Raw genomic sequence first — 12,497 nt, forward strand, 5'->3', positions numbered from 1 at the left:
AGTTAAAGAATAAATTGATATTTTTTCTTTAAGTAGTGGAATTTAGGAGTTCTCCGTTACTCATACTTTAACAGATTACGAGGCAAGATGAGCTTGTCTGGGTGTTTGGTTTAATTAGCAGAAGGATTCACTGCTGTGTCATCATAATACCCAACCTTAGGGGTTTGTTCTGCTCTGATATACACTGTTTGTTCTGCTCTGATATATACAGTGTCGACCAGAGGGCCTAATTTCAGGGTTGCCCATTCAAGAAACAGACCAGGAGGATGTTCTCTCTTTCAGCAGGTAGCAAATCTGTGGATTTCTTTATAACAGAGGGCTGTCAAGGCTGGGTATGTTCAACGCTGAGATAGACAGACATTTAGTCACTTCGGGAATTGAGGGCCATATGGGATAAGGCAGAAAAGTGGAGTTGAGGATTAACCAAATCAGCCATGTTCTCATTAAAAGGTGTAGCTGACCTGATGGGCCAAATGGCTTCCATCTGCTCCAATATCTCATCTGTCATTTGGAAAAAGCTAGACACCATTGTAAAGGAAGATGATTAGGGGGTTAGATAGGGTTGACAGTGAGAACCTTTTTCCGCGTATGGAGTCAGCTTTTACTAGGGGACACTGCTTTAAATTCAGGGGTGGTTGGTATAGGACAGATGTTAGGGGTAGATATTTTACTCAGCGAGTTGTGAGTTCATGGAATGCCCTGCCAGTAGCAGTGGTGGACTCTCCCTCTTTATGGTCATTTAAGCGGGCATTGGACAAGCATATGGAGGTTATTGGGCTAGTGTAGGTTAGATAGGCTTCGGTCGGCACAACATCGAGGGCCGAAGGGCCTGTACTGCGCTGTATTTTTCTATGTTCTAAATTGCAGGACGTTTTAAAAAAAAATGTTTGCAATCAAACTGAGTCAAAATTATTTGTTGGGAGTAAACTCACACTGGACAATTTTGCCAGAGTTCTTTGCTAATATTACAAACAGAGCTGGTAGATGAAGTGTATTTGAATTTTTGGTGGGTACTCAATGAGGGTCATATCAAGTGTCATTGCACAAGGTAGAAGGTCACAGTGTTGGGTAATACATGAGCATGGACTGCCCATTGTTTATTGAACAGAAGGCACAGACTCGGGAATATTGGGTATTTTTCAAGTTCAAGATATGTTTTGTGAAGTGCTGGAATGATCAGTGATAGGACTTCACTATATTTATCTCTATATTTATTACTTGGAGGAAGTGGCAGAGTGAAAAGTTTCCAGTTTTGCTGACAAAACACAATCAGCGGGAAGGCATGTTGTGATGTGGATGGGGGAATCTGCAAAAGGATATCAATGGGTTGAGTGAGTGGGCAAAAACTTGACAGATGCAATTTCATTGAAAAATCATTAATTCCTGATGAAGGGCTCCGGCCCGAAACGTCGATTTTCCTGTTCCTCAGATGCTGCCTGACCTGCTGTGGTTTTCCAGCACCACACTCTCAACTCTGATCTCCAGCATCTGCAAACCTCACTGTCTCCTAGATGCAATTTCATGTCAGGAGTGTGAGGTCTTGCACTTTGGTCAGAAGAGTCAGAAGGCAGATTACTATTAAAATCAGAGAAACTCCAAAAGAGTGCGATGTACAGAAATCTGGGTATTCTTATGCATGAAACAAACAAAAGTTAGTGGCATAGTTATTTTTCTGGATGGCCTATTATCTTAATGCTCATAATTAAAGAGATGGTTTCCCAGGAAAATACAGGAACTATGTAGACTGTAAATTAATTGAAGGCCAAGATATGTCTCGTGGTCTTCTATGGGGCATATTTGATGTATTGTTTATGGTTACAAAACATGTATTCTGTTTTGGATACTGTTGAGGGGGTCGACTTACTGGGGCAAGCAGTGGGGCCCAGGTCTCTGACACAGAACCTGTCCCTGTTGCACAGAAGAGAAGGAGGGAAAGGAGGAGAGTGTTAGTCATTGGGCACTCAATATTTAGAGGCTCAGATAGAAGGCTGATTGGGAATGAACGAGACTCATGGTTAGTGTGTTGCCTCGATGTCTCAGATCGTATCTTTGGGGTCCTGAAGGGAGAGGGTGACCAGCCTCAAGTCGTTGTCCATGACGTAGGTAGAAAGAGGGGTAGGGATGTAAGGCAGGATTTTAGGGAGCAAGGGTGGAAGCTGAGAGCTAGAACAAACAGAATTGTTATCTCTGGTTTGTTACCCGTGCCAGCGAGGCAAGGCATAGGGAGAGATATCAGCTGAACACATGGCTGCAAGGATGGTGTGGGATGGAGGGTCTCAGGTTTTTGGATAATTGGGACTCATTCTGGGGAAGGTGGAACTTGTACAAACAGGACGGTCTTCACTTGAACCAGAAGGGTACTAATATCCTGGGTGGGAAATTTTCTGGTGCTATTTGGGTGGGTTTAAACGAGCTCAGCAGGGGGATGGGAACCAGAGGTGTAGTTGCAGTGCACAGGAGGATGAGAGTATGAAGGACAGGGACAGGATTTCAGGGTTACAGGAATGTGCTGGCAGACAGCAAACTGGTTTGAAGTGTGTCAACTTCAATGCCAGAAGTATCCAAAATAAGGTAGGTGAGCTTGCAGCATGGATAGGTACCTGGGACTTCAATGTTGTGGACATTTTGGAGAGCTGGATAGAGCAGGGTGAGGAATGGATGTTGCAGGTACCAGGGTTTAGATCTTTCATTAAAAACAGGCAAGGCGGTAAAAGAGGGGGAGGTGTGGCCTTGTTAGTCAAAGATAGTTTAACGGTGGCTGACATAACTTTTGATAAGGACTCATCTACTGAAGTAGTGAGGGCTGAGGTTAGAAACAGGAGAGGAGAGGTCACACTGCTTGGAGCTTTTTATCAGCCTCCGCAGAGTTCCAGGGAGGTGGAAGAGAGGATTAGCAAAATTATTCTGGGTAGGAGTGAAAAGAGCAGGGTGGTCATTATGGGGGACTTTAACTTCCCCAACATTGACTGGAAATGCTATAGCTCTAGTACATCGATGGATCAGTTTTTGTCCAATGTGTACAGGAGGGTTTCCTGACACAGTATGTCAAAGGGCCGACAAGAGGGGAGGCCACATTGCATCTGGTGCTTGGTAATGAACCAGATCAGATTTAGTTGTAGATGAGCTCTTTGGAGAGAGTGACCATAATTTAGTTATGTTTAATTTAGTGATGGAAAGGGATAGGTACATGCCACAAGTCAAGAGCTATCAATAGGGCAAGGGCAATTAGAATGCTGTTAGGCAAGAATTAGAATGGGGTAGCAAATGCAGGGGATGCAGACAATTGAAATGTGGAGCTGATTTAAGGAACAGATATTGCGTGTACTTGATAGGTATGTCTCTGTCAGGCAGGGAGGAAGTGATAAGGTAATGGTACCGTGGTTTACAACAGAAATTGCATCTCTTGTTAAGAAGAAGGAGGAGGCTTATGTGTTGATGAGACAAGATGGTTCAGATGAGGTGATGGAGAGTTACAGATCAGCTCGGAAGGATTTAAAGAGACAGTAAAGAGGAGCAAAAAGAGGACACGAGCAGTCTTTAGCAAATAGAATAAAGGAGAACCCTAAAGCTTTCTATAGGTATGTGAGGAATAAAAGGATGATTAGGGTAGGAATAGGTCCAATCACAGACAGAAGTGGCAAGTTGAGTGTGGACCCTGGAGAGATTGGAGAGGCGCTAAATGAACATTTCTTATCAGTGTTCAGTCAGGAGAAGGAGAATATTGTAGAGGAGAAGAATGAGATATGAGATATTAGACAGGAAATGATCAAGTTTAGTTATGCACAGGTGTTATCAATTCTAGAAGGACTGAAAGTAGACAAGTCCCCTGGGTCGGATGGGATTTATCCAAGGATTCTCTGGGAAGCTAGGGAGGATATAGCAGAGCCTTTGGCTTTGATATTTGAGTCGTCATTGTCTACAAGTTTAGTGCCTTAGGACTGGAGGATTGCAAATGTTGTGCCTTTGTTCAAGAAGGGCAGTAGAGATAACCCAGGTAATTATTGACCAGTGAGCCTTACTTCTGTTGTAGGAAAGGTTTTGGAAAGGATTATAAGAGATAAGATTTATAATCATCTAGCAAGCATCATTTTGATTTCAGATAGTCAACATGGTTTTGTCAAGGGCAGGTCCTCTCTCACAAACCTCATTGAGTTTTTTGAGAAGGTGAGCAAGCATGTAGATGAGGGTAGGACAGTTGACATGGTGTACATGGACTTCAGTAAAGCCTTTGATAAGGTTCCACATGGTAGGCTGATGGAGGAAATGCAGAAGTGGGGGTGATTTAGCAGTTTGGATTAGAAACTGGCTTTCTGGAAGAAGGCAGCGAGTGGTGGTTGATGGAAAATATTCAGTCTGGAGTCCGGTTACTAGTGGAGTGCCACAAGGGTCTGCTTTGGGACCACTGCTGTTTGTCATTTTTATAAATGACTTAGATGCAGGCATAGATGGATGGATTAGTAAATTTGCAGATGACACTAAAGTCAGTGGAGTAGTGGACAGTTTGGAAGAATGTTACAGGTTGCAGTGGGACTTGGATAAACTGCAGAATTGGACTGAGAAATGGCAAATGGAGTTCAATGCAGCTAAATGTGAGGTGATGCACTTTGGGAAGAATAACAGGAAGGCAGAGTACTAGGTCAATGGAAAGATTCATGGTAGTGTGGATGTGCAGATGGATCTTGGAGTCCATGTGTATAGGTCTCTGAAAGTTGCCACCCAGGTTGATAGTGCTGTTAAGAAAGCATACGGTGTGTTAGGTTTCATTGGTAGAGGGATTGAGTTCCAGAACTGCAATATCATACTGCAACTATACAAAATGCTGGTGCGGCCACACTTGGAATATTGTGTACCGTTCTGGTCGCCCCTTTACAGGAAGGATGTGGAAGCATTGGAAAAGGTGCAGAGGAGATTTACTCGAATGTTGCCTGGTTTGGAGGAAAGGTCTTAGCAGGAAAGGCTGAGAGACTTGGGTCTGTTCTCATTGGAAAGAAGGCTAAGAGGGGATTTCATAGAGACATACAAGATAATCAGAGGATTAGATAGGGTAGACAGAAAAAGACATTTTCCTAGGATGATGACATCAGCTTGTAACTACAAATTGAGGGGGTGATTGATTTAAGACAGATGTCAGAGGCAGGTTCTTTATGCAGAGAGTGGTAAGGGCATGGAATGCCCTACCTGCTAATGTAGTCAACTCATCCATATTAGGGAGATTTAAACAATCCTTAGATAAGCACATGGATGATTTTGGGATAGTGTAGGGGGACGAGCTGAGAATAGTTCACAGGTCGGCGCAACGGCTCGGGCCGAAGGGCCTGTTCTGCTCTGTATTGTTCTACGTTCTCTGAACTTTCTTTACAATGGAGCCTGGAATGGGAGTGGAATTAAGGTCACCCATGTTTATTGCTATTATGGCCTTCACCCATTTCCTGTTTGGTCAGACACGCCCCCCCCCACCCAATTCTCTCTGATTGGTTGGAGGACCAGCAGTTCCAGCGAGGTCCTCCAGCCCCGCCACTTGTTTGCAATGGGCCGTGTGACGTCATCGTGCGGACGGGCTGGATGCTGGAGCATGCGCACAGTTAATGTGGATTGTGAGCCAGGTGTGGTTCTTCCATTCCCCCCAGTATCAGCAAACTTTCAAAGATATTTTCTTATTTCCAGTATATTATGTTGCTTTTCTCAGAACATTCAACAATTTGAAAAACTGAATTGAAAACAAGAGACAGAGAAGACAGACTAGAATCTTCCAAAATTGCTCTGCAACTTGTCAAACTGCTGCGTCCATGTGATGAAGATGCTCCCAGATTGCTGTTGGTAAGGAGTTGGAGGATGTTCATTCATTAGTGATAAGGTAGTGCTGATATCTGTGTCAGTTACAATCATTTTGTTTTTATATCCCACCTTGAACAGAGCAGAAATGTAGAGAATAGCAACAGGAGAAGGTTGTTGTGGTGTTTGATCCTGCTCCACTATTCAGTGATGATCATTCCACTTAGTGGCCTGTTCCCTTTGATTTCTTTAGCCCTCAGAACTATATCCATCTTCACCTTGGAATCATCCTACGTTCTGGTCTAAATTGTTTTCTGTGGCAGCAAATGTCTCAGGGTCACCAGTGTCTGAGTTTTAAAAAGTCCTCATTTCAGTAACCTCATAACTGTAAACTGTGACTCCCCATCCCCCTGCCCCCGATCACCCCGGGTTCTGGACTCCCTGATCATTGAGACCTTACTTCCTGTTAGTCCTTTTCGAATTTTATTCGTCTCTGTGACATCCTATTTCATTCTCCTAAACTCCAGTGAATTTCATTCTAACCAATCCATTCTCCCCTCATATGTCAGTCCTGCCATCCCAGGAATCAGTGTGTCAAATCTTTGATTGTGCTGCCTTCGTAGACAGCGCATCCTTCATCAGATAAGGATTCCAAAACTGCACATAGCACTCCAAGTGTGGTCTCGCCAAGACCCTGTACAATTTCAGCAAGACATCGCTGCTCCTGTATTCAAATCTTCAAACATGCCATTTGCCTTCCTCACCTCCTGCTACACCGGCATGCTTACTTTCAGCAACTTGTCTCGTTCCTCATTTCAGCTTTGTAAATCCATGCTGACTGACTCTATCCAATCCTGTCACTGCTTTTCAGTGTTAGGCTAACTGGTCTATCGTTCCATGTTTTCTCTCCACCCCCTTTTTTAAATCGCTTCCAATCCAGGGAAATTTTTCCACAGTCTATAGACAAATCAATTTACTCAATGTAGATTCAAAAGTCAGTTTTTCAAATGCATTCACTATATCAAGGGTGAGTTTAAATAACCTGGGGTATAGATTAACAAGTGCTGGGATTTGTTGGCTTTTAACCCCATCAATTTCTCCAACCCCATTTCCCTTCTAATACTGATTTCCTTAGTTTCTCCTTCTCATGTGTTGCCCAGCAGTTTGGAGATATTATTTATGTCATCCTGTGAGATGATAAAACCAAAATATTTAGTTAATTCATGTGCCATTTCTTTCTTCCACATTATAACTTGCCCTGTTTCTCTTTGTAAGTGATTAATTTTCATTAATTTTTTTCTCATGATGTACCTTTAGGAGCGTTTACAATCAGTTTGTATGTTCTGCTCAAGTTTCCTCTTAGATTTGATATTTCCCTCTCAATCAATCAGTTAGTCCTCTTGTGCTGAAATATGAACTGCTCCCAGTCTTCAGGTCTGCTGCTCTTTTTAGCCAATTTGTCCTCCTCCTCCTTGGATCCAGTCCTATCCCTGGCAGGGCCACCTTTTTCTATTTTATTTTGGGCCAGACAGGAATGAACAACAGTCACTGTTCCTCGAAGTTCTCTTTCAATGTTTGTCATCCCTTTAAAAGTTATGTTCTCCAAATTATTGTGGTCTGCTTACCTTTCATAGCATCGTAATTTTCTCTATTCAGATTTGACCCCTCGTCTCAGAATCAAATCTGTCAGTCTCCATCATTCAGAGTTCTTCACTCTTCCACAAGGGGCCTCTCACAGCTAGATTGCCAGTTATTTTGAAATTTGAAAGTAAAGTTGCTGTAGTCCCAAGCGATCATAGGATCGCTGTCTCACTAGAGGGAGAGTGAGTGAGTGATAGATGACTGATGGTGCTTTTACCTGAGGGTCACTGTGCCTCAGGCAAGGAGCAAGGTTAAGGACCTCCATGGTGAGCTCAGCCAGTACAGGGACTGAGCACGTGTTGTTGGTGTCACTCTGCATCACAAACCAGCAGTCCACCCAACTGAGCTAACCCACCCCCAGCCATTATACAGTATGTACTTGAGAATGACCTGTCCTCCATTTGGGTTGGTATTCTATCGATCCAAAAACCATCTCATCAATACTCCAGGAATGTCTTCTATGGTATTATTACGGATTTGATTTGCTCACTCTATGTGCAGATTGAAGTCACCCATAAGATCATCAGATGCAGTATCAGTATTAGGTAATTTGGCCCATTGAGTCTTCTCCTCCATTTGATCATGACTGATATGTTTCTCAGCCCCATTCCCCTGCCTTCTACTTTCTCCCGTAACCATTCAAGAACCTCTCTATTTCTGTCATGTATATATATGCACTGACTTGGTGACCACAGCCACTTACACTTAAACAGAGTTGCACAGAATCACCACCCACTCACTGGAGAAATTCCTCCTCACCTCAGTTCAAAAGAGCCATCCCTTCACTCTGAGGCTGTGCCCTCAGTTGCTATTATCTCATACTCTTTGAAACATCTTCTCCACATTGACTCTATGAAGGCCTCTCAGTATTATGTATATTTCAATTGCATCAAGACATGGAGTCAGACAGCATGGAAACAGACCTCTCGGTCCCAATCAGTCCATACCGACCATGTTCCAAATGGAAAGTAATTCCATCTGCCTGCAATTGCCCATATCTCTTTCATGTACACATCCAAATGTATTTTAAATGTTGTAACTTGGACCCACATTCACCACTTTTTCTGGAACTTCAATCCACACACGAAACTCTGTGTAGAAAAAAAAAGTTGTCCTTCATGTCTTTTCAACATCTGTTTTAATTCTTTCTCTTCACACCTCAAATATTTCCCCTAGTTTTGAAATCCTTCACCCGAGAGCAAGAACATTTGCAGTTGACCTTATCTATAACCCTCAGGATTTTATAAAACTGTATAATGTTAAAATCCAACCTCCTATGCTCCTGTGAAAGAAATCCCAGCCTCTCCTTAGAACTCAATCCTTCCATTCCTAGTAACATCCTGGTAAATCCCCTCTGAACTCTCTCCAACTTAATAACATCCTTACTATAACAGGGCGACCAGAACTGGACGCAGTACTCCAGAACGACATGTACTGTACAACCTCATGACAATATCCCAAAACCAACACAAAAGGTCTGAGTAATGAAGGTAAACATACTAAAAGCCACCTTAACCATCCTGTCTACATATGATACAAACTTCAAAGAATAAGGTCACCGAACCCCTCAGTCTCTCTGTTCTACAACACGATCCACGGCCATACTTTGAATTGTACAATTCCTACATGCTTTGTTTGTTTTCCAATTAAACTCGATCTGCCACTCTTCAGCCCGTAGACCCAATTGATCAGTTTCTTTAAGTAAACTTAGGTAACCTTCACTTTCAAATGTACCACCAATTTTGGTTTCATCCGCACACTGACTAACCAAGTCTTCTATATTCTCATCTAAATCATTTGTATAAATGACAAAGAAAAGTATATCCAGCACCAATACCTGTGGAACACCGCTGGTCCCAGGTCTCCAATCTGAAATGTAACCCTCTATCACCACACCCCGTCTCGTGTTGTTAAGCGAATTTTGTATCCAGTGGAAAGCTCACCCTGAATTCCATGTGATCTAAGTTTACTCATTAGTCTATTCACCTTACCTATATCCCTCATGATTTTATAAACCGCTATAAAGTCACCCCTCGCCCCTCTTTCACGCTGCAGTGAAAGAAGTCCCAGCCTATTCAGTCTCTCCTCATAACTCAAACACTCCGGTCTTGGGAACAGAAAGACTCTAAGTGTAGCATGAAGCCACACACAGTACAAAGTCAACCCAGCCATCAGAAACATCACCGAGTTTCTGCTTCTTTGGTGTATGGTCAAATAGGAACTGTCCAGCTTCACATGGCTATCTTCACAATAAAAGCTGACATTAAATATTCATTTAATATCTCTCCCATCTGCTGAGTTTCAACACAGAGATAACCTCCTTAATTTTTAAGGTGCCTAACTCTCTCTCTTGTTGCTCTCTTGCTCCATATGTACTCTGAGAATCTCTTTGGATTAACCTTAGCCTTTGAAGTTTGCCTTCCTGATCTCCCTCTGAAGAAATCCATTTGAATCCAAGAATATATGATTCTTTTCCATTCTTCACTAGCACCTCAATATCTTTATTCATCCACAGTTCTTTAATCATACCAGCCTTACCTTTCACTCTAACTCGTCGTGCACTCGGGTAGGAGGAATAGAGGCATGCTCTATTTTCTGAATTTCTTCCCATTTGGAATCCTGAAGTGCCAATGGATTTGCAAATCCCAGTCCATGTTTCTCTCTCAGAGCAGGCTTGTAGGTTCAGTCGGTGATTAGGAAGGCAGACACAATGTTGTCATTCATCTCGAGAGGACTGGAATATAAAAGCAGGGATGTACTTTTGAGGGTCTATTAAAGCTCTGTTCAGACCACATTTAAAATATTGTGAGCAAGTTTGGGCCCCATACCTCAGGAAGGATGTCCTAGCCTGGAGAAGGTCTAGAGGAGGTTCACGAGAATGTTCCCAGGGATGAACAAATGCAGAATATTTGATGACTCTGGAACTATGCTCAGTGAAGGAAGAGGGAGGAATATAATTAAAACTTGCAGACTACTGGACAGAATGGCCATTGGGAAGATGTCTCAATTGGCAGGAAAGACTAGGACTTACGGGCACAGCCTTAGAGTAAAGGGAACACTTTTGGAACAGAAGTAAGGAGAAACGTCTGCAGCCAGAGAGCGGTAAATCTGTGGAATTCATTACCACAGAAGGTGTTGGAGGCCAGGTCATTGAGTATATTTAAAACAGAGATAGTTCTTGATTGTCAAGGGGATCAAGCAGGAGAATGGAGTTGAAAAATGTGTTAGCCATAATTGAATGGCGGAGCAGACTTGATGGACCGAATGGCCTACTTTATGCTGCTAAATCTCATGGTGTTATAATGGCTCTGATTTCTTGTTATCACACTTCCAAAAGCTTCTCACTTATCAGAATGTCCATTAACCTGTTAAAAGTCTACACCAGTCAACTTTTGGAAGTTCTTGTCTCACCATTTAAAATTTGCCTTACTTCAATTAAAACTTCAACTTTTATGGAAGGTTTATCCTTTTTCATAACTGTTAAAAATTGATACAATTGTGATCACTGAACCCAAAGTGTTCTCCTAATATCACTTCAGTCACTCACCCTGCCTTATTGTCTAAGAGAAGGTCAGGTTTTGCTCCTTCTCAAGTAGGAACATTCACATATTGATTAAGAATTTCTCTTGAACATATTTGATAGCTCTTCTCCATCTAAGCCTTTAACACAATGGTAGTCTCAATGTTTGAAAAATTATACTCGCCCAATATTACAACCATATTATCCTTACATATACCTGAAATCTTTCCGCATATTTGTTCCTCAGTTTCCCTCTGACTATTGGGGGGTGGTGGAGGTGGGGAGACGGGGGCGTTAGGGAGAAGGTACAATCCCCTCAAGGTGATCATTCCTTTCTTATTTCAACCCAGATATTTTCTCTACTTGCAGCAGCAATGTTTTCCTTAATCAAAAACACTACTCCTCATCCACTTTAACCTCCCTTTATATCCTTCCTATATTCCCTCATCATTCTATACACCGTCAAATACAGACCCAGAGTCCTCAACTGCTATTTTTATGAAAAGCCCTTCATCTTGGGATCATTCTTGTAAACTTACTCTGAGCTTCGTCCAACGCCTCACAATATTGCAAATGCAGTCTGACCCGTTCTGGTACAGTCTCGGCAGTACATCTCTGCTCTTGTATTCTGGCCCACTTGAAATAAATGTTCAAATGGCATTTGCCTTCTGAACTGCCAACTGAGCCTGCATCTTAACCTTAAGAGAATACCTGAACTAGGACTCTCCAAGTTCCGTTGCCTTTCAGGTTTCTGAAGCCTTTCCCCATTCAGAAAATTATCAACGCCTTTATTCTACCAAAGTGCGTAACCTCAGTTTCCCAAACTGTATTCCATCTGCCATTTCTTTGTCCACTCTATGGCCTGTCAAATCCTTCTGCTCCCTGCTCCCTTCCTCAACACTGCCTGTCCCTCCACTCACTTCTGTGTCATCTGCAAACGTGACAACAATGCCCTCTGTTCCTTTGTCTGGATCGTTAATGCATAATGTGGATAGTTGTGGTCCCAACCCTGACCCCTGTGGAAGTTCATGAGTCACTGCTGCCGTTTTGTAAAAGACCCCTTTATCCTGATTCTCTGCCTTCTGCCAGGCAGCCAATCCTCTGCCTTGCCACTAACACCTTATATAGCAGCCTGCTGTGCAGTACCTTAACAAAGGCCTTCTGGAAACCCAAGTAGATCACATCCACTGGGTCTCCTTTGTCGAACTTGTTTGTTACCGCCTCAAAGAAATCAAACAGATTTGTCAGGCAAGAGCTCCCCTTGATGAAGCCGTGCTGACTCTGTCCTATTTTACCATGCACTTCCAAGTACTCTGCAGTCTCCTTCTCAATAAGGGAGTCTAAAACCTTACCAGCAACTGACCTCGAACTACCCTGCCTACAGCTTCCTGCCTCTGCCTCCCTCCTTTCTTAAATAGGGGTTTTGCATTGGTTATTTTCCAGTCATTTGGGACCCTCCCTGACTCTGCTGATTTCTAAAGATCATCACCAGTGCCATTCCAATCTCCTCAGCTACCTCCTTCAGAACTCTGGGGTATAGTCCCTTCCGGCATTGGTAATTTAT

The sequence above is a fragment of the Chiloscyllium punctatum genome, chromosome 36 (genome assembly GCF_047496795.1).
Source record: "Chiloscyllium punctatum isolate Juve2018m chromosome 36, sChiPun1.3, whole genome shotgun sequence".
Lineage (NCBI taxonomy): Eukaryota > Metazoa > Chordata > Chondrichthyes > Orectolobiformes > Hemiscylliidae > Chiloscyllium > Chiloscyllium punctatum.